Raw genomic sequence first — 24,731 nt, forward strand, 5'->3', positions numbered from 1 at the left:
TGACTTAAGTAACCCAAACAAACTTCATGACACATCAGTTCCAAGAGACGTTCAAGCAAACTGAAATTAAACAGAAACACTGCAAGACCTGTCCCTTAGCTTGCTTGTAAATAAATCTGTTCAGTATAAACATACTTAATTATTTTCACCTTGCTTCCTTGTCCTTATCTTCTAAGCAATATAATGCAATGTAAGTAATCAAATATTGACATACCCACCTCCACACACACCTACCTGAAGAGCATAAAAGAGATTGCAAGGTGTACCTGCACATTCATTCAGCATCTACAGAGCTTATATACCAGTAAGCAACCCAAATATTTAAATTTAAATTAGTTTTGTGCTGGCAATTCATATAAATTGTGGGACTTCAATTTGAGTTTGTTTAGCTAACAGAGAACAACACCTAACCTTTCAGCTGTCTTATTCTGAGACAAAATCATTCTGAAAATATGGTTAAAGCAATGAATTGTCTCCTTCGCTGAAAGGAAGGTTATTTATGTTACTTGGGGCTGAGGCACAGCTTAAGCTATTACAGAATCGTGTCTTTGATTTTAAATTAAATGTCAAGCACAGTTATACAGTGGTGAAGTACCCTCAGCTGTCTGGTGAAAGTGCAACATATTGCATGCAAAATATACAGAGATAAGTAGGAAAAAAACAACCAACTAAGAAACCTTAACTGCAGAAGGAACTATACCAGAAGACGTACAGAAGTATTGCAAATAAGCGATATGGTCTGTCTGGATCAAGAAGGCCTGTGCTGGCAAGACAAGAAGAGAAGGTCTGAACTCATACAAGTTTGTCAAGGAATGGAAAGAGTTATGAACATAAGCAAGAACCTTTGAATTTGTTACAGAACAGCTTGGACTACAAGTTGGACACAGCTGGAGTCCACCATGTCACAGCCAAGTAACGGCCATCATGGTCACCAGTGCCACAGAAACCACATTCATTACCACAGAAAATTCAGTACAACAGATACCATCTCTACATAGTGTGAATCAGTATATTTTGGCTCTGAGACGGTAGTCAGATCTCCTGACTTTTCTTAATTCTTTTTTGTATGTACACACAACTAAGTGATCACAAGATTCAAGTAATATTCAATGGCACATTCTCACAATGCCTAATGCTACAATTTCTGCTATCTGAAGATGGCATATAAAATATTATACACAATGATAATCTTAATAAAAAGTGATAGCAAAAGAAAAGTTAAAAAAAGAAAAATAGCCATTCTCCAAACCTCTTTCAGCATGTCAAATGCAGGATTTAATCAACCTAGCAAAGAAAAATGAAAGTTTCATGAGTCCTGAGTGATCTACAGACTTTCATAGTCTATATAGAGCAGTTGAAATTTCGAAGCATGTGACTTCCACAGCTTCAGTTAATCCGGGCCTCTTTACCAGGATAACAAGTAAAACACCTGACATTACTAAAATTATTGACAACCACTTTCCCCAACAAGCAAATTTCTAAAATTAACTTATTAGGAACTTGACAATAGGTTTTATAACCTTCATGAACTTTTTCAGGATCCAATACTGATAATCTCATTTTCCAAAGTTAAAGATGACAACTTACTGCAGTCTCACCTTTGTCTGACAATTTACTATTCATGTGAAGAGAATGCTCAACCAGGTGCTGAACTATTGCTTATTCACCCACTACAGTTTCCAGAGTGTAGTAGGTATGAACATTTTTATTCTCAAGCCTGAATTATTTATCAATTTTCTAAAGCAAAGGTAATAGCAAGAAAGTTCTTCTGACCAAGACAAAAGCTAGAGCTCAAGTGAACCATACATTGATTTCCTACTCACTGGAAGGTATATCTTCCTACTGTACATTAAAGTCTGGTACTGGAATTGGTGTTTCTCAAAAATTGCTTCACATTTAAGTAATTATTTCTGCACAGACAGTATAACTGACAAAAAAGAGGTACAAAGAGAGACTAAACATGGATACTTGTACAGAGAATCCATATCCAAAAGCATTATATTTAAAACCAAAGTACTGAAATCAACCAAATATGTTTGAAAGCCAATCTACCTTTATTCCAAAATGCTGCCAAGAAATCCTCTGAGTTTCCTTTAACAGCACACCGTATTTTTTTTCTTGATAAGAGGAAAAGTTAATATTAGGAAAACTGTGATGCCTTGGATAATAAAAGGAGTTTGGTACAAAGGGTACATGAAGCACCATGTAAATATTTTATTGTCAAAATACTTTAAGATTGTTACTGAACTATCAGCCATCACCAGCATGCTCATGCACTGTTTACTTCAGGAGATAACACTAAGTGTCACAGAGAAATACAAAATAAATGCTTCACTATTTAACAGGTGGTCACACTACTGGTTTTGCCTTCATTCAAATTAACAATAGAATGGTTAAAGGTACTTAAAAGTTTTTCCTAAAGAAGTTTGTACTCATTCCTAATCAAGTCCTGTTCCACATTATTGTACAATAGTTGGCTTTGTTCCACTTGTTTTACTACTCTTTTGTTCCTAAATTCTTCCACAGTGTTGGTTGTCATCCAGTCCAGTAATGAACACATCAAGAGTTTGGAGAAACTGTATTTTCACTCACTCTCTTCCCTACAGGTAGGTGAGGAGATGTAACAAACTGCTCTGAAACACTGCAACTTAAACCGAAATATTGTATCTGCTTTCTCTAAGAGAAAAAAAAAAAAAAAAAAAAAGTCAATATAATGATTTTCTTTGAAGCAAATGGAGCCCAGCCAGTTACGGGATAATGACTTAACCCTTTTTAAGTTAACACCTTTCAGCAGCTCCCTCCCTGATAATCTCTGGATGCTGCATTGTCTTTTGTATTTACTTATATTCTTAATCCTACATTATCCAACAGGCATGATTTCAGAGGGAAACATAGGCCTTCTCTTAAAGACCCACTGTAGTAAACAAGACCAGTAACTTCCGACTCCATGTATGTGCACCCGTCTTGTGTGCACACTGCAGTCACACACTTTGACCAAGACTAAAATGACTCTAGATATATGAATAGTCCTGTCAGTAATGTTGGCATCCATTACATAGTTCCAAATGCACCATGTTAGCCCTGAATATAATAACTTGCTTTACTAAGGAGGAAAAGAAAAATAAAAGTAGTAAAATGACTTGAAAATTAAGAACTTCAAGAAACAGCAAGAAAAACAGCAGTGCAAGTCTAAGCATATAGAAAGCATAGAAAATTCTTCATTCTTTCCCCTATAAATCTGCAGTGAATTAAGGCTTTTATTAGAGCTTTTTTGTACTGCAAAGATAACGTTTTCCAGCTTTATTACTTAGCCATGTATTTGAAATTGTAGAGCACAGATTGGTCTCAGGATGCAAGAAAGTTGTTTTGTTGTATGTAGAGGTTCTCAAGGTTTATTTTTTCCCTGTCTTTAAGAAATCACAAAACCACATGTAAACAAAGAAATCCACAATATTTATTCTGCCCCAAGGATCTCTTTTGTAGATAGTAAAAAGGGAGAACCTCTTCGCTTTTGAAGAGGAAAAAACTTGGAAGCATATGCTTAGACTTGCTAAGGACATACTCAAGTGCTGCCTGTAATAAATCACACAATGTGAAGGCATAGGAAAGAGGTTCACAGGAAAAGAAACATGACAGTGAAATTAACTAGGAATATAATTATTCCTGCAACTACTCTTTAACATACTCTAGTACTGCAGTGTGATGAAATACTTTAGGAAAAAAACTTTCCTCTAGAGGAAATTTAAAATGGCTTATAACTGCTATTAGGAAAAAAATAAATTTGTTAGATTTAATACACATGGGTACATCAAACATTCAGAATTTGTTACTAATGCACATGTAATTTTTGAAATTATTTTACTATTGATCCAGTGGTCAATAAAAATATCTTTACTATGCATTTCCTGCCTGAAAACATAAGCCATTTGGCAACCATAGCATGTTTGGAAGCAATTAGAAATTAAGAACATAAAACGCATGTAATCAGGTTTCTTGTTTATTTGTTTCATTTAAAAGTTCTTAATGAGGCAAGTTTGTTTGTTTTGTATTTAATTTACAGCCTGCTGACTTATTAAAGACAGCCTTTGATTATAAGGACCCTGTTTCTATTACCGCTATCCTGCTCATCACCACAGCACATGTCTGGACAGTACTTATGCTGAAAAAGTTAAGCTACTGTAAGAACTGATGACAATTTTCAGGCTTTAAATAGGTGTACACCACTTTCAGGAGGCAGTCGGCATTTCATTTTTTAGGGACGACATATCATTACTGTTACATCTAGGTTAAAATTCTAGCACGCTGCTGAAAATTTTAAGTGGTATACTGAAAGGCCACTGTCATTATTGAAAATGGCTTTCCTAACTGCAAAGTGTGGTGGATGGCAAAAATTAAATGTTTGCTGTGAGAAAACCTTCTCTAATAATAACAAAGTTAACAGCAAACTATAGATGGTAAATCAAAAACTAATAGAAGTATAGCAAAAAAAAAAAAAAAAAAAAAAGTCAGGAAGGCATATCCCCCTTCCATGCCACTCAGAAGGAATTCTACAGACTATCTCAACGTAACAAGTAGGAGATTTCTTATTTCCAAGTGTTGCCCATGAAAAAAAGCACTTCATAATTTGTAGCACCATTTATAAGCTCTACTCTTCCAGCTGCATACCTTACTTTTCTATAGGGGCACAAACTTAATTGTTTTTCTGCTGCTAGCACAATCATTTGAAGCTCAGCGCTTTGCAGAATGGTATAGTGACAATTCTCATGCAAGGAACACAACTGCTTGTCACAGCCAAGACACACAGCAAAAGCACCGTCAGAGGGACTCGGAACGATAAACGTCTACATGAAGATTCAGCTCGCAGGAGATAACAGCTGCCCTTGCCCAGAAAAGGCAGGCCAGTCTCATCTGTGGGCTGAGTGATGATACAGAATATGCCCAGCTCAGCAGAAAACAATATTTATGCAAGGCATAAAGTCTGCATTGTAGCTGAGAACACCACAGTACAATAAAACTTAGGGGTATTATCACCCTGGAAAACGTGGTCAAGCAATTATTTCATCTTTAGTCGCAAGATAGGGTTGACACAAACACATCTGCAAACATATTAGTTTCAAAATGGCATGTACAAAAAGAATTGTTCCTTCTTCCCTTAAATCTGTGACTGTATTATTGAAAGAGAAAATAATGATCTGGAGTATCTTAAGACACCAAATTGCCAATACAATCCTGACGGGGCTGAATATTAGCACTTATTACTTCCATGGAGAGAATGATCAATTTAAGCAGCTTTATCTCTAGCAAACAAGTTCAAGGAATAATTTATTTGATATAGGTTTCCTCAGTCTTGAAAAGGGTATTTTAAAATAGTAATAATAGCAGTAATTTGCAGACACATAGCAAAAAACATTCTAACCTCTCCCTCTGACATTCTACTCTAATATTTTTTCTAATTGCCCACATTTAAGTAACCTTAAAAACATCGTAAAATGAGACCGTTCTAATTTAACAATCAGCTCTTTAGACATCAGAAAAGCACACATGTTCCAGGGGAATATCATATGTATTTTGATACACTCTGAGTCAGATAAAATGGTTCTGCCACTTATTTACAGAGCAAGTGACAGCATAATTCTGAAGTTCTCAAAAAAGCAAGTGGTAGCCTGCAGGAGGTAAACAGCATTACAAGCAACACATCCAAGCATTCTGCTCCAAGATGTGGATAAGATGGCCCTACCTCAGCATTCACATCACACCAGTAACTCACAGTCCCTTAGCTAAAGGCACCATGCTTTGAGTCACTTGCCTTTGTGCCTCCTCCACTGTTAAATCACTCATGTTATGGTTTTTCTATGCTCTGCTTAGCACGACATTGGCACAGGAGGAAGCTCGTTCTTCTCACTGCACAGGCAGGTGGCATAAAGCCACAGCTCAGACAGGATGAAGCTGACAGGATGAAGGTGCTGCAGGTCCACCAGTCATCTAACCCCAGATCTCAGGTACTGTCACAGCAAGGGGATTGAAAAGAAAAGGAAATCCAGTAACTTCCGAGCTTTTGAAATTCTACTCATACAACCTCAAACATTTATTTGATTTTTTTATTATGATCAAGTGCTTAAAATACTTTCATTTCAAGGTGTGTAGGGAAAAAGAAAAAAAAAAGACTACAAGGTGATTTTACATTCAGATTTAAGACTCTCCCACTCAGAACAGTATTATTATATTGCTGTAAAAGTAACGATAGAGCTTTTCTTTCTCAGGCACACCCTTGTGCTGTTTGGTAGAGCTACAACAGTGGTGCAGTGGATTTACTGCATTTTTGGGTGAACTGCTGCACCTGAGGCCTTTGATTCTACAAACATAGCCCAAGTCTCCATCCAGCATGCTTTGAGTGCACATGAAGTTGGGTGCAGAACAAATATTTCTGATCTCATTTTCAATGTTTTCTAAGTTTAAAGGAATGGAGTGCAGCTCCTGTACATTTCAAAAGGGCAAAGCTTTATTAATTACTTGAACCAAAGCCATTTGTCTTGAAAGGTTAAAAAACCCATGTGTTTACATGTGTAAAACATAAATATTTGAGCACATTTACACTGCTTTCAGTGCGAGATGTGCAAAAACATTTTTTCAGAAAGCTCATGGATGTACTTGACTACATGCTTTTTTACTTATTTTTTTATGAAAGTCAAAACAAACATGCAGAATCACAATGTGTTCAGACCTTTCCACACACCAACCCACAGAAGAGAATAACAAAAAATCATGATAGTACTTAGCCCTTCAAGTGGGAAATCTTGCTTACAAACTTACATAGTTGATAAGCTAGGGTAGATTTTGGACCCCAAACTACATGCAGTCAGGAATGTATTTTCAAAGAACATTTTCCGAGCACCTATACAAAATTGGATAGATTTCAAAAGCACTCTGCAGTCAACAGGTCTTATTTGCAGTACTTAACAGTAAATGAGCATTAAGATACTATGAAAATATTTTGAAAGTTTTCTCAATCCTTATGTTGGGACCATTATTTTCTTTGCATCAGTCTGCCCTTTTAGTTCTTTAGCATCTGAGCTGTTTTCTTTAAGCACTAGTTTCTCCTTGGAAGCTTTTGTCATGAAACTTCTGTCAGCTTGGAGTCATCTGTGAGCCAGAGACAAGGAATTTAGGTTCACATATTGCAGTTTTGTCACATGTCTTGATATTCTTTCAGCCTTCAGTGCATCCTTGACACTTCACAGATATTCACTGGCTTCTCCCCAGGATGATCTCCTGGACCTACCATGCAGCTAAACAAGCTGATGTACTTCACAGATAGTTTCTGATGCCATTACCCTCAGGCAGTCAACACTGACAAAGAAATGAGCTCTAGTTGTTGAGTTTTTGTTTTATGAGGTAGTTCTCTTCAGCTAGGTAGAGATACTAGTTGGAGCTACACAACAGATTATGAGAAGCAAGACAAGATCAGAATAAAAGACTTTGAGATATTGACAATCTCTCCATCAACATTGCTGCAACACTTCCTCGTGAAGCTTTAGCAAGCTACAGCTATATTTCCATTTTCCCTTTCTTTCTTATTGCCCACACACACTACCAAAGCCTTAGAAGGAGATAAGCAGTGAAAGAAAAACAGTTTACAAATTGTAAACCAGAGTAAAATTGTAAATCTAAGTAAAAAAGTACTCAGAGCTGAAAGGGAACATCCTTGGTAAAAGTTTTTTTTTTTTTGCCCCATTATTCATATAGAAAATTTATAACCAGCATTATGAGGTGATAAATCAAATGTTAAGGTGAGATATAGGAGATGTCACATTCAGTAGATTGAAACAAATTTCTAACCACTGCCACCAGTGAGTTATGCATACTCAAGACATTCATCAGCTTGCATTTAGACAAGACTTTTCAGGTGCCACATGCAAATGCAAAGCGTAATCACGGCTGAGTATTTCAGTGTACTGTTTTTACTACACTTCCTAAATTAAAGAAATACTTCTTTGCAGCCATCAGTAGACAACTCAGAAGGCTTTAGATGTTGCCATCTCCTCTTCCCATTTCAAAGTGATTCTTCTTTAAGATGTTCTATGCTCCAAAAATGATAACAGTTAAGAAGAGTTTAAGAAATAAATGCTTGTAAAAACATTGTTAGATGTATCAGAAAGAATAATCCTCAAATAGCTGAAAAATGATCTGCAGTGGCACTGATTCTGAGAAACTTCTATTCCCTCTATTTGTCTCTTATATCATAAGGCAGGGGAAGAAAAGAGCAAATCCAAAATCCAAAACCCAAAACCATTACTTAATTTGATGCAGAACTCAGATGATTAGCAGTGTAAGACACTCTGACCATTTCCTGAAATTGTTTTGGTTTTTGGTTTCTTTCATCTTTGCAAGCTAAACCCATATTTCTAAGGCTACTATAATTCTGCCAAAACATGAAGCCAAATGGCTTCTCTGACTTTACTAAGAGCTGCACACATGTTAAAGAGCAGAATATACACTGCAGCATCTATATCACCAGAAGGCTACAAAACACATTGAAGCTTTAAGTTCTGTGTGTGCCCAATGCAGGTTTGGGCAGGCTTCAAGTCAGCAATGAACCCCTTCCTACAGATCATTCCACAACATTTCATTTACTAGACTGTGATGCATAATGCATTTATGCACATTTGCGGGCATAACAGCAGAAGTACAGTAAACCACCTAAAAAAATCCAAAAACAAAAGAAGATAACTTGCTACACTATGTGACCTCAGCTACAGTATGTTTCTGTATTCTGTGAAGAAAGCAAGATGGTCTGATATCTCTTCTAGTCTTTATCAAGAATGCATACAAAAAAGATTTTTTTTTTTTAAATCATAGCAGTGAAGGGAAGAATTTCTTAAGAACCTGAATCCTGTTAGTATCCACACTATAAGATTGAGAACGCAGAAGACTTACATCAAAATTCTCTATCATACTCAGGGCTATTCCTCAAAACCGTAAAACCTAAACTAATACGTGCAAAAGTACACACGTGATGAGTTAAAGTATTAGTTTCTACAATGAAGCTGCAGCACATGCTTTCATTTCTCTCACTCCCCTGCTTGAATACTGCATCTGCAGCTTCCACAAACATTCCACATGACAAGCAGTTAACCATATGTTTCACAATTTCTTCGTTGCCTCAGAGCAGATACAGGAATTTAAGACGGGAAGTGTTAACGTAAACATATTTTCCTGTGGCTACACAGCTACTGGGATCAAAGACAGTACAGAAGATCCAAGGCAGCAGGATGAAGATGGTTGAACACCCAGTAATTTAACTGGTTTACTAATATATACTCCTCAAGTTTTCATATTCACAAATCTTTATCTGATTTGAAGCACCACAAGAAGAAAAATCATTTCAATAAGCGGGACTGGGAAGGTTCAGGATTGGAGCTTAACAACAAATGCAAGCAAATGCCCCGGTCAGAGGGAGGTGGTGATAAGCAGGCTATTGTATGTAATGAACCCAGAGGCAGCTGCAGCAAGGCAGTACTGACATGCACTGGCAACATATCCATAAAAATCACAAACATACAACAGAAACAATGGATGTTTTGGACCTTGTTAGAAGAGACGAAAATCTCTTTCAGATAAAACACTGTAAATTATCTTTATTGATGTGCAAACAGAAAAGCCAACACTTTCAGAAGGATCACGTGTCAGATTTTCAGAACTCAGGTCTAATGAGGTGTCTCAATTGCCAGATACTTCATTTACTCTGGGGCAAGACTCCAATATCTAACATGCTAAATTATACTGAAGATTGGACCGTGCACATAAAACCCGCCCTTCCTCAGACTGTATCTGATCTCCATAAAGCTTCCATAAGAGACTGCCTTCCTTTTGTCAAGAGACTTCAATTCCCTGGGTGATTTCTAGGGTAGAAAAATCCAATCTACACAAGATGAAACACTATGAAAAATATTATTTACATGGTAGAAAGATTTCTTAGGGCAAATATATTTATCTATTACAGTTCTTCATGTTACATGGATTTATTTATTTTTTTAAGGGAAAACAGACTAATTACAGTTGATTAAAACAGGTACATCAGCTCATTCTTCCAGAAATTATCGAAATAATTATCATGACTTAAATAAAAAGCATTTTTCACTTTAGAGTAGAAAAAGAAATCGTAGATAACAATGGCTCAGAAGCAAGCTACACCTAACTCAAAGATGAAGGTAACTGTTGTTTATGTGCTCCTGTGTAAAACTCTTAAATAAAACAGTAGAAGAGCAAAAACACAGAATAATTTTAATTCAATGGAAAAAGGACATGGATCAAAAGTCCCTAATTTCTTCTGAGTAAACTCATGGCAAGATTTTCAGAGTGATTTCAACTTTTCGTAAAATAATTACACTTTAGATATAATAAAAAAGTCACATAAGTAACAGTATTAAATAAAGTTTTATTAAATATATTTTAAAAACGAAATTTGCCTCAGTCATTTGTTTTTGTTAAAAAAAAATCACCCCCCTATCCTTCAAGGGAAAGTTTTTCATTCTACTTGCCAATTGTAATCAATAGGTTTCATATCGTAATTCTCTAGAATGTATATGTTTGGGCCAACTGACCCTTCTTCCAAACAAAATGCAGTGTTTTTTAGAAAAGTCAATAATAAAATGAAATTGCACTGTTAGAACAAGTGCCCATAGTTCATTGCTTGCATAAATGCACAGAAAGTGCTGGTGACTACACTGAAGAATAGCATTTTTTAGCAGAGAATTTGTTCTATCAAATAGTGTGATTGTGCTCATTGTCTCTGGTAGTTTTCATGGAAATAAATAGGAGGCATTACTTTCGGAACAGCCTACACATTCAGATCTCCATCCACCACCTCATCTAACTTGCTTAAAAAACTAAGTTAACAGTTCATCATTCTCACTTGACAAGGAAGCTGTTCGCAGAAACATTTTAGCAGCACCTCGTGAGAAAAACAACAAAATCTAGGCACACTTCTATTAACACTACTGCTGGAAATCAAGTGTTGTAAAGGCAAGCACGTGTTTACACACCTAGAAGCCAGGTAACATTACCTGCGTGATATAACAGAAGTTTTGGAGTTATTTCTGGCAAAGACTCCAGTATCTACCGTGCTAAGTTGTTCTAAGCTGTGCTAAGTTCACATAAACACTCCCTGTAGAGAGCAGCTCTGCACAGATCACACACACAGCACAGAACACACTGGGTTTCTTGCCCTTAGCTACTCACAGAGCAGCACACAGGCTATAGGGCTTTCTTCAGCATCTGCTTTCTGTTGTTTGGTTTTCAATAAGGAATACTTATAAACTGCCCACCTCTTTGAGTGCAAACCCTGGAAAAGTCTTAGCATTTCTAGTCACAAATTTCTAAGCACACTATAGGTTTCTATTACCACTTTCTTCGCCCCCCCCCCCCCCCCCCCGCAAGGAATGCAAAAATGGAAACTTGTTTTTTCATTAGCAGTATCCTCCTCTCTACAATTGGCAGTTTTTCTTTTTAACTCCTGGCCCTGCTAGTTCATCAACAGCTCCAAGTATAAGTTTCAAATATCTTACATGCAGGAAAACACAGCTAACAGAGTCTAGAAATAAATAAGTCATAACATGCTAAAACTGAGAAATTCTCCCTAAAATGCAACAGAAATCCCCAGTGGAGGGAATCAAACAGTCCTCAGAGCATGTCTGCTCATTTCCAACTTCCACAATGCATACTAATCTCATTCCAAAGAAGAGTTTTTTCTTGAACTACTTTGTTTAACTTCTCTTATTAGGATATCCTAGAGCATGGGAATCTGCAGTTCCCAAGGGTGTATAAAAAGGGGGGATAGGAAGAATAAGAGAAGTTTCACTTTGTAAACCTCCTAACCTGGGTTTTATTTGCTAAAAATGGAAACCTGAGTCTGCCTTTGAGACTGTTATAAAAATATAACATAGCAGTTTTCCTTGACTCCCTTGTTCATTAAAGTTTTCCTTTGCCCCCACCTTCTTTAAGAAAACTGCCCTGCTGCAAAGGGCATTAGAAATAAGGATTATATTTCAACTGAAGACAGTGAGCAAAAAGCTTTCCTAATTACATTGCTGATTACTTGTACAGTCCTCCATTTGACAATACCAATTACAGTAAGAGAGAATGTCTTCATTACACTGAAGAGAGAAGAAAGTGTTCTGGTTCTTTTTCCTGCTTTAAAATTTATGGACTATGAACTGGACACAAACTCCACTTGAACTCTGAAAGGTTGGTTAAACTTCCTAAAAATACCAGTTTTACCCCTGCACAAATATCTGCACTGCATAATTCATGCTTCGTGTTCTTCCCAGTAGCTCCTTAACCTAGCAGGGACAAGCTAACCTCAAGCCTCAGCAGTAAATGTGTGCTACAGCCTTCATTACTGGTTCTAATTCAATGTCTGCTCTGTTGTATCTGTATTACACAGAAATCAACAAGAACTCATAATGATCCTGACACATCTGGCAATGCCAGCAGTGCAACACAGCTCAATATCATAAGAATGTTTAATCAGATTAAGAAAAAAAAAAACAGAAAAATGTAGAAAAGAAACTTCTGCAGCAAGCCCTGTCTGTAAAAGGTAACACCATACAGTGATTGTGCTAACAGCAGAACACTGAGGATTGCCTTCCATTAAATCACCTCAAAGTAGTTTAAATATTCATTTTTCAGCCACTTCTAATCCCACTTTCCAGCTGGGTGGCTCAGAAGGGTGATGATCAGTCCCGCCCCCTCCTGCTGGTGGTGGGGGATCTCAACTGCCTCCCATCTTGCAGCTCATCAGGTTCAGCTGGTTAGCACACACAGAGCTGGAGCAGCCAGCACAGTGGACCCCACTCATACCAGTACCATCCCAAGGCACTCCTCAATGTCTGGCTACATTGAGGTGTACTCTGGAAGATGAACAGGAGGCAAGAATAATTGTCTTTTGAGTACTTAGCGTGAAAAACAGGAAATAGCAGTCTTGTAGTACCAAGCACTGCTGCTCTGGTGCAAAACAGATCCAAACTGACAATACCATGTATTAAACAACAGTCATCAGCTTCATCACATTCATAAGGTGAAACTTCTGTGGTCCCACAGAGCATGCATTTTCTCTCCTTACAGTGAAAGCCCGTTGCTCTGCATCACAGAGACTGCTGCACTGAGACACACAGATCGTGCAGCAGGAGCCCACCAGGTCCTGCTACCCCCCACTCTCTGCCCACACTCCCTAAGGATGCCTGTTGCCAGTAGCTGCCTCATGCTAGCCAACTGCCACATGGTGCAAAGGAAACAGAAAGCACTCAACCTACGTACTCTAGTGTAACAGCAGTAAGACCAGTACAATGAGAAGGTGCTACAAAAGGACGGATGCTCACCAGCCTCTGAAGATCCAGGCTCACAGAAAGACTCCACAAAGGAGGAACCTCCAGCAAGAGATCCTTCCTCAGTGGCAGTCAGCCCTTAAATGATATCAAGGAGGAGTGAAGCTAGGCATTACCCCTTCTACTCACACAGGTGATTATCTTCACCTGTGCTTCCAAGGCTCACTGGGTCTTTTCTCCAGGTGTTCAATCAGCGGTTCAGGCCAAGACTCAGTAGTCCCCATACACTCTAGACTACCTAATTTAATTAATTCTAGCTTAAAAATCTTTGACTTCAACCAACAACAGATACACCCTTAAAGAAACTGCCACCTAATCGCACCATTCACATTTTTAACCACATCCTTTTCACACTTCACACTGGCTTATTTGACTATTTTAAGTTACAGAAAGCTGCCTTTTAACAACTGGAATAAAGTTAATGGTATTTCACAAATAATGACATATATGAGTAGTGGGACTCAGGTACAATTAAACTAGCTCATTACAGAGCACTGCAAGCTTGTTTACTGTAACTGCGTTAAGTAATTTTCCCCTTCTGCTTTAAAAATAAAAAGCCTCATTTACACCATTCCCAATGGCCCAATTTCAACCACAGCTTTTAAGGGCAAGGTTCTGAGGAAGAAAGCAAGAATTGTGCAAGTAGTCATACAACTCATTATAGGAATAAGCTGAGAAGTTTTCTAAGAAAGAAAAGGCACATTTCCACTGTAACCACTATCAAAAGAGCAAATAACAACATTACTGCAGAAAAGTACCATTCTGACTTCTCCTGAGTTGGGTCTGGATTTATTAAGAAAAGAAAACTCAAGTTCTACTGCACTCAGTATTCTTCAGGAGCTCAAAGCAGTGAGGCACAAGTATCCCAACCCTACAGTTGAGAAATATTTCCTCAAGTTACCCTTCATCATGTAGCATTATTATCTGTCTATATATATTATCCTTTTATGTAAGTATAAAAGCATATCATACATATTAGAAGATATGTACACACATAAGAACATCCAATTAGAAAGCAAGAAAAGGCAGTTTCATTTTCTAATCAAGAACTTCCAGAACAATCTACCTAGAGGAGTTGCTGGCCAGCCCTCTACTCACGAGCAAACCTCCCCAAGATCAGGTGTTATTTGTTGCCTCATCTATTTAAAGTATCCGCCTAAATGCAACTCTCCTCCCCACCCAGGTGAAACTCATAATAGCTGCAGCTGCTCTCACCCTCTTCTCACTTGTAAGGCAATGGGGAAGAAAGAAAAATATCTAAGTTAAAACATGAATTAAAACATGGGTGAATGATTAAAATGTATATAAAAAATGAAAGGAAGAACAAAGGTATGTTTCTCTTCTTTCACCTGCAGTCAGTGCTGCATAGTTCGACCTTGCAGAATGAAAAGAAGGATGGGTAAGACCTGGGAATATTTTGCAAAGTTTTGTGATTCTTACTGTACCTACACATATAATGTGTTCTTGGCATACATATATTGAACATCATTAACTATAATAACAAGCATATACACAAAGAAAATATTTTATATACCATACCCTATTCAGAAAAAGATAATCTAATACATTCAAAAGCTCTAACCATATTTGCCATTGCAGAGAAGGTAATTTTAGACTCTTTAGCTGCTAATCTGACTGGTTCTTCATGTTCTCTTCTTCAGCTAACTTCTGCACTGAGAAGCACCTTAAATTCTGTCCTACAGTTTTACATTGACATTTTATCAGTCAGTACCTTACAAATTTGTTCTAACTGTTTTGATCATGCTAAGCAACATCCCACACTTAAATTCTATGGCATTTCTCTGCCCATAGCCTGACTTAGCATGAACACTACTCCCCTGTTACACATTCTCTTCAGCCAACAAAGCAAGGAACTGAAATTTAATAGAATACCTGATCAGATTATTCACTGAGCTCTTTGTAGCACTGAGAATAGGAGCCTGGAAAGAAGCTGGAGCATCCATTACATTTTAAATATTTCAAAGGCATTCTACAATTTATCAAGCCTGAGAAGATTTGGATGTATTTTTCTGTTGCTTTTTGCCATTTCTTAATTCTAAAATCTACCTACACGTTATATAATACTCCTTTTGCAATAGACTAAAATATAACTGGAAATGTTTAATTTCATGAATAAATGTAGAGAATTCTAAAGTTCATTACTAAATACAGAATTCTCTGCTTCTCTACTGGACTCTTGAGGAACAAGCTTGCTAATGGATTGTACAAATTTGCTCTGTTTTCAGCACTTACCAACGTGATTTAAAATCCATAGCATTTCCTGTGAGAAAGAAAATGAACAAGTGCAGGATGAGACTTTATGGCTGTATGCTTTCAATTGAAATTTTCATTTCCTTTTCATTCTGACTTTTTCAAATATTTAAATAGTTTTATGGTAAAGATATACAGTATATGAATTAAATAGTAATGCAGTGCGTAGTTAGGATTTTGTTGGCTCTCATCTGAATGAGCTAGATAATTCAGATAATCATATTAACAACTTAAGTAGATATATTTTCATCAAAGCAACAATAAATAATCTATTTCATGTTGTGGTAGCCTGTATGTGAGCAGCTTGCAGCTTAATTGTATCATTTATTTTCATTTATTAACTGAATATAATCTAAGCTTATTCATTCCTACAATCCTTTTATTTCCTCTACTACGGTTTATTATATACAACATAAGAAGGCAGGTCTGAAGAAATATAGCCAACAGAGTTGAGTTCTGCATATGATAGACATTGCCATGAATTCCGAATTTACTTTCTCTGAGAATTCACTGATGGAAAATAGAGTCAGGAAGTCCACAAAAATCTGCCAATCCGTCATATAGGGAACATATTCCAAAACTACAGATATACAGTAACACAGAGCCCTAGGAGGTGAAGAATTCAATTTCTTAAAAACAGACTGATGCTAATGTAACGCTGAAGACGTTCATCAAAAAGTTAAAGTAAATAGGACTAAAAGAACATAATTTCTCTCCCAGGCAAATGACTCCAGGCTCAGTGGCAGCAGCCCCTACCGGTGAGAACACAGGCAGAAATCGCCCTACTGGATCACAGCCTTTTCTTTGTTCTGCTTTCAGCAGGGAAATGAGGTGCTGGGAATGTTCAGTGCTTTTGTGCCACAAGTGGGAGGTGGGAACGGCAGAATGAAGTGAAGCTTCGTGTCTGTTTTATGGACTCCTTGGAACTGCGTAGGGCTCTGCTGTCGGGCTCCCTCAGTCCCTCTAGACTGGTTGCTGGGAAGGACAATTCCAAGAGCCATGGAGGCTCAGGATTTCTCAACTCACTGCAGCACTGCTGGATGCCAAAGCAGTAATGCTACAAGAGTTCCTGTAAAGCCCCATCTCCCAGGCGATCAGAAATCTGGTTTCCATTACTACACGCCTTCAAGCCCTGTGCATTCCTCACCCCGCTCCTGGTGTCCTGTCTGCACAGCCGGGGCCAGGAAGCTCCTTACACAGCTCTAATGAGTTCAAGGCTGGAGCTCAGCCCAAGAGGGGTTGAGTGAAGCACAGCAAACTTTTGAACTGCATGTTTCTCATTGAAACTCACACCTGCTATTTGTTTAGCTATGGAAGATACCAACTGGATTCAAAGGGAATGAAAGCACTTTTCCTTTGAAGATTCTGGTGCAATTTATTTGGCTATTTCTGGCCAGTTCCTGAGGAACAAGATACATGTCTGAAGGATTTAAATAAGCTTGTTCCAATTTATATTGTTTTCCATTATGAAGTATGGCACACAATAAGGAGGATTTCCAATGTATTACTCTGGAAATGGAAACTGTCTACTCCACAAATGTCCCCAGTTGGGGGAGGCTGCTAGCAGTCCTGCCACTGGCACTGAAAGGATGGGGCCATCAGTGCTCCCAGAATATCCCACTGAAAAATTACCAGCCATGAATTCTGCCTGCTCTCATGGTGCCAGCAGCAGGGCTGGCTGAGGAGCTCTATGTCACTGCTAGCCCGAGAACTTCACCTGCACACTGTGCTTTCAGAGCACACAAAAAGATGTCACCAGTAAAAAGAAGAAAAATTCTAATTTTCTCGCAGATCAGAACTTCATAAGTATTTTCACTCTTCACATACAGCAACCTTCTGAATTCCTAAATTTTGTGCATTTGCAGCCTCTTAATGAAGAACAGAGAGCTGGATGGGAACAAAGTGCTTCCAACGTAGAAAATGCATACACCAGATATGTTCTTGTAAATGATTTCAAAAAGAGTGATAAAATTAACCAACAAAAGGCAAAAAAAAAAAAAAAGAAAAGAAAAGAAGTTTGCCCTGCAGTGTTTTTAAATGCCTCCGACAGCAACATTGACAGATATGTACTTTGAGTTTCCACTCTTCTTGCAACAGGAGTGTATGAGCGTGGAAGGCTTTTTTTTTTTTTTCAAAACAGAACCAAAGCCAGTGATGCGAGCACATATATAAATAAGCATAGCATCAAAACAATTTTTTTTAGAAAAAATAAAAATAAAACAACAAAACATAAAACCTGAAACAAAATAAAAATGAAATAAAGCAATGGGCATCTTCAAAGACCTAACAGTAATTTTGGATGCAGACTTCAAGCGCTTCCCCCGGGAAGCCAGCACAAAAAGAATCCCTGCAGCTCTGCAGCATGTCCCATTGACAAAGGTAGCACTTCAGCAGGAAAATCTCTCATGTTTATAATATAAGTAGGTCAGAGAGGCACACATTTTACTAACTTCCCTCTGTGCATTTAAAATGATCTTCCATTAGCGTTTTGGGAGGCTTTCTCTAATTTGAAAATAACTTTTATTATATTTGACATCCATAATCACAGAAATCTCTTTCCTAGGCTTAAGTACTGATATATGGTTAAATTTCTGTAGAAGATAAACTGATAAAAGCAGAGGAAATGAATTTTTGCAAATTCCGTTTTCACAAATCTCACTGCTGATGGAAATGAGAAATCAGTAGTGTTTTTTCTCACATATGAATGTCAAAGGATAAGAAGTTTAGAGCATTCTGTTTGGAGTCAACTGCAGACTGCACACTGTAATTCCTTTCATTAATTGTTTTGTTGTGAAATTCACGCCAAGAAAGTTCTTTATCAGTTCCTTCCACTGTAATTTGGTGCCATACCTACTCAGTATTCGATATTTTTTTTAATTTTTCTTTTGTCTGTATGAAGTTATTTCTAATTTATTGCTGCATATCGTTTGCAATAGGATCCTTCATGTTTTCTTTACTAACTCCTGACACCTGGTTTTCATTATTTTTAAGACAGACAAGGACACTAAGGGCATTCACTGCACACATTGTAAAAACAACACTTTAAAAGGATGGCGGACATATGCATATAAACAGAAACAAAAAGCCTCTTATGTTCCTGAAAACCTGAGAGTTCATTAGAGCTGGAGCAGCATTCTGATATAATATGGAAGAAGCTTTGTGTTTCAACAGTTTAACACTGCAAGTCATGCATACAGAACAGCCTCACAGTGACCAGGAGGTCAGTGAGAGTGAGCAGCCCCCAGCAGCTGGGAGCCACGACTAAGCACAGGCTGCTGGACACCCCACTGGAGTTGGTGGGAGTACTCAATCCATGTGAGACAGGAAGGTGAAAGTTTTAAAAGCTTGAAAGTATTTCCAAAAAATATTGGGATCAGTAAGCTTTTGATGTATTCACAATAATGGTCCTATGTTCAGTCCAAAGAATTTAGCTGAGCCTATACAAGGAAAGTAAAATTCCAGCACAGAAAGAGATGTTAAGTCAAATATACAAAAGATCTTTCATCTCTAAAAATTTTTCCATTTTTATACGACATCTCTTTTCTACATTTTAAAGCACTTTGTATTTAATCCTGGGCTCCTTTTAATTTGTTGGCATTTTCAAATTGGTGAGAGTACCATGCATCACTGTCAGTCATCTTGTGAGGCAACACAACTCAATCTCAATTGTAAAACTAAGTAATGCCAGGTGGCATGCAATAACTTAATGAATCTGTGTGCTTTCTGTCTGGCAACAATAAACAAAGAAGACTGTCATGGACAGATAGAACACTGAAAAATTGAAGGCATCTAATAAAGTGCTATAGACTTTGAGGAATCATTATAACAACATATACTGTAGCAATAAATCATACATTGCTCTCATACATAAAACTCTATTTAACCTCAAGAAGTAACGTGAAACACAGTTTTGTATATAATTCTGAACTTACAGAATTGTATTTTCAGCTGTATATTTACACTTGGTCACAACATACTGTTGCTTGATGAATATCTTTTACATTTTGCTGACCTCACCCTGGAACTGCTTGTCTAGGTACTAACAGCAACAAAAGAGATGATTTCAATGTTGTTTCTTTTCTGTTTTTAGTACTTTCTGAATAACTCAAACTAAGTTAAGATTACTAACGTTAAGACTCTGCTTTTCTTTAGGAAAGTCCTTGAGGGAAGTCTTGAAGAAGGCAAAGTAATACATGATTCAAAATATAAGAGCATACAGGATTTGACAGAGTTTGATCCATCACTTTTTTACTTTCTCTGATCGTAGTTCTACCCATTCCTCATCACGTGTTGAGCTCCTATTATTATAACTTACTGTCACATTCTGGGAATCTTGATCTCATTTCATAAGCACTACAGCACCAATGTAATATCACTTGTGTTAATTTTCACTTCACTAGTCAGACGCTACCTAAAACATATGGTCAGTTTTTTTCCACAATGGCAATAATCAAAGGAAATACAATTTGTAATTCTCATTTAGGTACTTAAGAACTTGAAAGCGTGTTTAACTTCAAAGTTGATTAGTAGGCCCATTGACTTCAGTGAGTGACTGAAAAATCAAACTGGCTATATCAAGGATCAGGTTTTAGAAGCCAATTTTCAAACTACTGTTCTTCAGAGAGTAATAGACTTGTATTAAAATGGCAATTTGGACAACAGCCAAAGCCTCAGCTATAGTACGTTCCATGCAAACGTTCCTTTATGCAAATCTCCAATAGCTACAACACAAGGATGCAAATTTACATTATCAGCCAAGAAATGCTAGATGACTTAAGAGTTAAACCATTACTGTGTTATCCAGGATGCTTCCCTTAAAATTCTTAAAGCAGGTGACTTTTGAGAATCGACATGACATACTAATATTATACAGAAGCTGTATATTTTATTACTTTTGTTATTTTATTATTCTATTGTCAAGGTAAAACTTGAAAGAGAACTAGGTGCATTCTACAAACAAACTGAAAACCAAAATTCATTATGGAACTAGGAGTGACTGAACAATTTATTCATTGAATTTTACCCTTTTCCCTCAAACTAACTATTCACAAAGAGATTTTAATATCAAGATAGCCTGTATTATTCATATTGTACAGTGAATCATTTATAAAAACTTATTTCAGCAGAAGTTTTTTAACAGCACCATTGCTATGTAAATGTTCATTTCATTGCAAAGTTTACATGGCTTTTTAGACTTACTAATTGGCTGCTTGAAAATTTTAGGGAAGTAAGGAAATAGAAAAAAGGAAAAATGCTGGAAAAGCTTTGTATGAATCTTGAATTTTCACCAAAAAAAAACCCAAAATATTTCATAATCAGCTGTCAAATTTTTACCATTGTGTGCATATGAAAGTTTTATGAAAAAAATTCTCACATATACTTCAGCAACTGTGGTCTATGTTTGAGTACAGAAAGCTGACAGAAGTTAGAACTGATGGTTAGTCCCAGGTTCCAGGAGATCCAGGAGGATCACCCCTTTCCTATCCCAAAAGACAGGGCACATCACTTTACAAACTGAGGGCTGCATCTTGAACTTTTCCTTCACAGAGAAATTAATGTCAGCATTTCCATGGGCTACTGTTTTGACTCCAGCTCATAGTGGCGATAGCACATCTCATCCCCATTATTGACACATCCAGGAAACTGTCACCATCAGCCTTGAATTGGTTTAGTAGGTCCAGACATGATGCTCTGTCTGTTCCTGTGTGAGCATTCATGGGACCTCCCCACCACGAAGTGCAAACTTCGCGATATTCCAACATACAATACAACACTTTAGTTCAGAACTTCTCGAAAGGACAGTACACACATTAAAAAACAAAACTGAAGTAAAAGGAATAGCAAAGAGATTGTAATAAAGAGAAATAGTAGAATAATTATTTTAACATAATTAATTTCCCAAGATAGCAAACAAATGAATGAGGAAACAGTAAATGTGGCACCACTTTAAATAGAATGTCGAAAAAGTTCTATACTGTGTGAATAAAACAAAACAAAAATAGTGGCTTTATGATAACAAAAAGACTTTGACTTCTTATAAAAACTTAAACTCCTACATGCAGAATTCACCTCCATCACACAAATGCATCCACTCACACTGAGTTGAGTGAAGAAAGAATCCTATTTCAGATCTCTACTTATCCAGCCAAGCTACAGAGAACCCATGACAACACGTCTCCAAATTAAAATGGAATTATGCAGATTAAATCCTTCCTTTCAAAACGAGATGACATAAAAGTACCAAAAGGCAAAAGGTTAAAATAAATCTGTAGGCTAAGGATGGCTCCAATGGCTGAAACCTGCAGTGCAGAGACCTCTGCTCCAATCCAGGAATACTAACTTCAAAAGTAGGAGTTTTACGAGCTTTGGGAGGCTGCATTTTTTTTAAGATGCTGAAAACATTTTGACCTTAAAATCCAGAGTAAATCTGGGTTCCTACACCATTGTTAAAGGAGACAGGATACAACATTCAACGTATCTCAATTTCTGCAGCAAATAAGATTATTCCTGAGAGAGAAAGCTCAAGAATACAGTATATCCAGGTTCTATGTATGCTAGAAAAACAATCAAATGAGAGAGGTATAGCCACTTACTGCTTTACTCCATAAAAAGTAAAGAATTTGGTACATTTTCACAGGAATCAGATTTAGAACAAACCAAAGCAGCTTTATGTTTAGAAAGATTCTGTATTCAACAGTTTGACAATTCCAAATAACAAAGAAATCTTTTATGTCGTATGTTTCTGAATTTGTGTATGACAATGACCCATATGGTATACAACATTGTGCCTCAAGATCTAGATTTAGCTAAGAAAGCTACCACAAATATTTATGCATTTTTCTTAGGGCAGAAAGGTAAAATATACTCTTAAAAAAAATAAAAATCCAACAACACTATATAAAGCAATACATGCTGATGGGTGGAATAACATAAAACTGAGCCTTCACAAGAGAGATGCTCAGTGCAGACATTTTCTTCTACAGACACTCAAAAATATCTGTTTGTTTTGCAGTTTTCTTTTCCCAGAACAAAATATTTCAGAGATGTTTGTGTTGGTTTCTAAATAACCGACAAAGTCCAGGCCTTGAAGGCTTCCAAAAGGAACAGCAAAGTTTGTCAGCAATATTAATGTTTGGTTTCTGTTCTAAATACTTTTTTGTGTGTGTTCTAAAACAACATTTCAAGAGAAAGACTACAATGCTTGTGGTTTATTTTTTTTAAATTGTGTTTTAATACCAGATTCTTTTAGCATTAGAGTAAGATCAGACACAATCTAAGAAAATACCCGGCCTGCTCCAGAATCAGACAGAACTATGACAATAATTGCAGTCATTTGATGATAATCTACTTTTAATCTCTTATATAAAAGAAAATATGGAGTGTTTCATATTCATAAGCACTATTAAAACAAAAACCAGTCAACCAACATCCTAAAAACATATAATGCATGTAACTGTACAACCTATATATCTTAAGGATTTCTGATGGGGGTCAGAGACTGCACTGAACTCTGAGAGACGAGGCCAGCCTGTAATGACTGCATTAGGGTTCTGTTAGCCCTTGCTATTGTCATTTCTGATTTTTATGGCTATGATTCAGCAGAGAAAACTTACAAGATGTTAGATGGACAAAGAGCAAGGAGAAAACAAAATGACTTGGTAAGCGTACAGATTGTACATAATTTCTCTCTCAAAAAAAGGGAGAAAAGTCAGTTATGAACAATTAACTATTTCCTACAACATGGGACTACTCATGGAAATGGTAGGAAAGTATCAATTTATCAAAAGAAAAATTTTCCATAGACATGTACTGATTGCAATAAAAATCTCCACAGAGAAAATTTTCCAGAATTTTCACCAAAATAAGAGATGGTTACTTCAATTTCATGTAGTTAAAATACTTTTAGTGAGAAACTGAAAGAGACAAATTGGAGATGGCTCAATTCCAGCTCTGAGCATAGATCTGCATCCCAAGGAAGCACTTCTGTAAGTCTGACTGACTCCAGCAGTACTTGTTCTAACAAATACTAGAGACAGTCAACCAGGAACTCAACACTGAACTTATTAGCTTGTTATTCTACTCAATATGGATACATATGATTCATTCAGAAATACTTACCGTTGCACTGTCTAAAGCCCAGAATACTCCTTTATGTTTCAAAAATACATTTCTTTACAAATTTTGATAACACTTCTTTCTGGTCTCAGGTATTTAACCAACACAGGAGTAACTCTGAGATGCACAATTAAATTGGCTGATAGAGTCCTACCTTCATTTCAGTACTGAAGTTGAAACAAACATAGTATATTACAGTAAAATGGTAAGTACATGTCATATTTTCATTGTGGTTTTTTATTTTTATTTTTATTTTAGTAATGATGCTATGAAAAGAAAGCATCCTAAATCCAGTTTTGAAGCATATTCTAGATTGTCAGAGACACGTTACTGATGGAATCATGCTCCTTCATCAGGAGGGAAAACCGTCTTTTCACTAGCATAATACACAAAGAGAAGCAGCATGAATATGCTGATTAGATCTACAGAAACAACTATAGCTGTGATAACTGCATAAAGGGAAAAAACAAGAATGCAAATGCTTTCAGCATATGAATTCTCAGTAAAAAGGGTCTAAATATCTCAGGTTCTTAAGTTACTAATTTAAGAGTTGAATTGTAAAGCATACAGGATGCAAGAACAGATATGCAAGCTCAATTCAAAGGTTCATCTGCCCCAGTAACTTATCTGTATAATTAGCAAGAGCAAGTATTCAGAGAATCACACAGGGTCAGAATGAGCACACTCTGATCCCTTCCCAGTATCCAAAAAGTTGTGTTTTAGAAAATATCTAGGGGGAAAAAAAAAAAAAAGTATTTTCTCTGTATTTATTAAGCCACAATGGATTTGTCTACAGTGAATCTGTCTCAAACCTAGTTAAGTTTTTAGCATCCCATATATCCTGTGGCAAAAAGTTCTGCACATCTTAACTACACCTGGCATGAACAAGTTGCTCTAATCCTTTTCTAACTTAAGCACTTTTTTCCTACTTTCTGTTCATAAAAAAACACTGGACAACCAACC

Source organism: Cyrtonyx montezumae, unplaced genomic scaffold (genome assembly GCF_038088225.1).
Source record: "Cyrtonyx montezumae isolate F1298 unplaced genomic scaffold, pur_monq_1.0 scaffold_17, whole genome shotgun sequence".
Classification (NCBI taxonomy): Eukaryota; Metazoa; Chordata; class Aves; order Galliformes; family Odontophoridae; genus Cyrtonyx; species Cyrtonyx montezumae.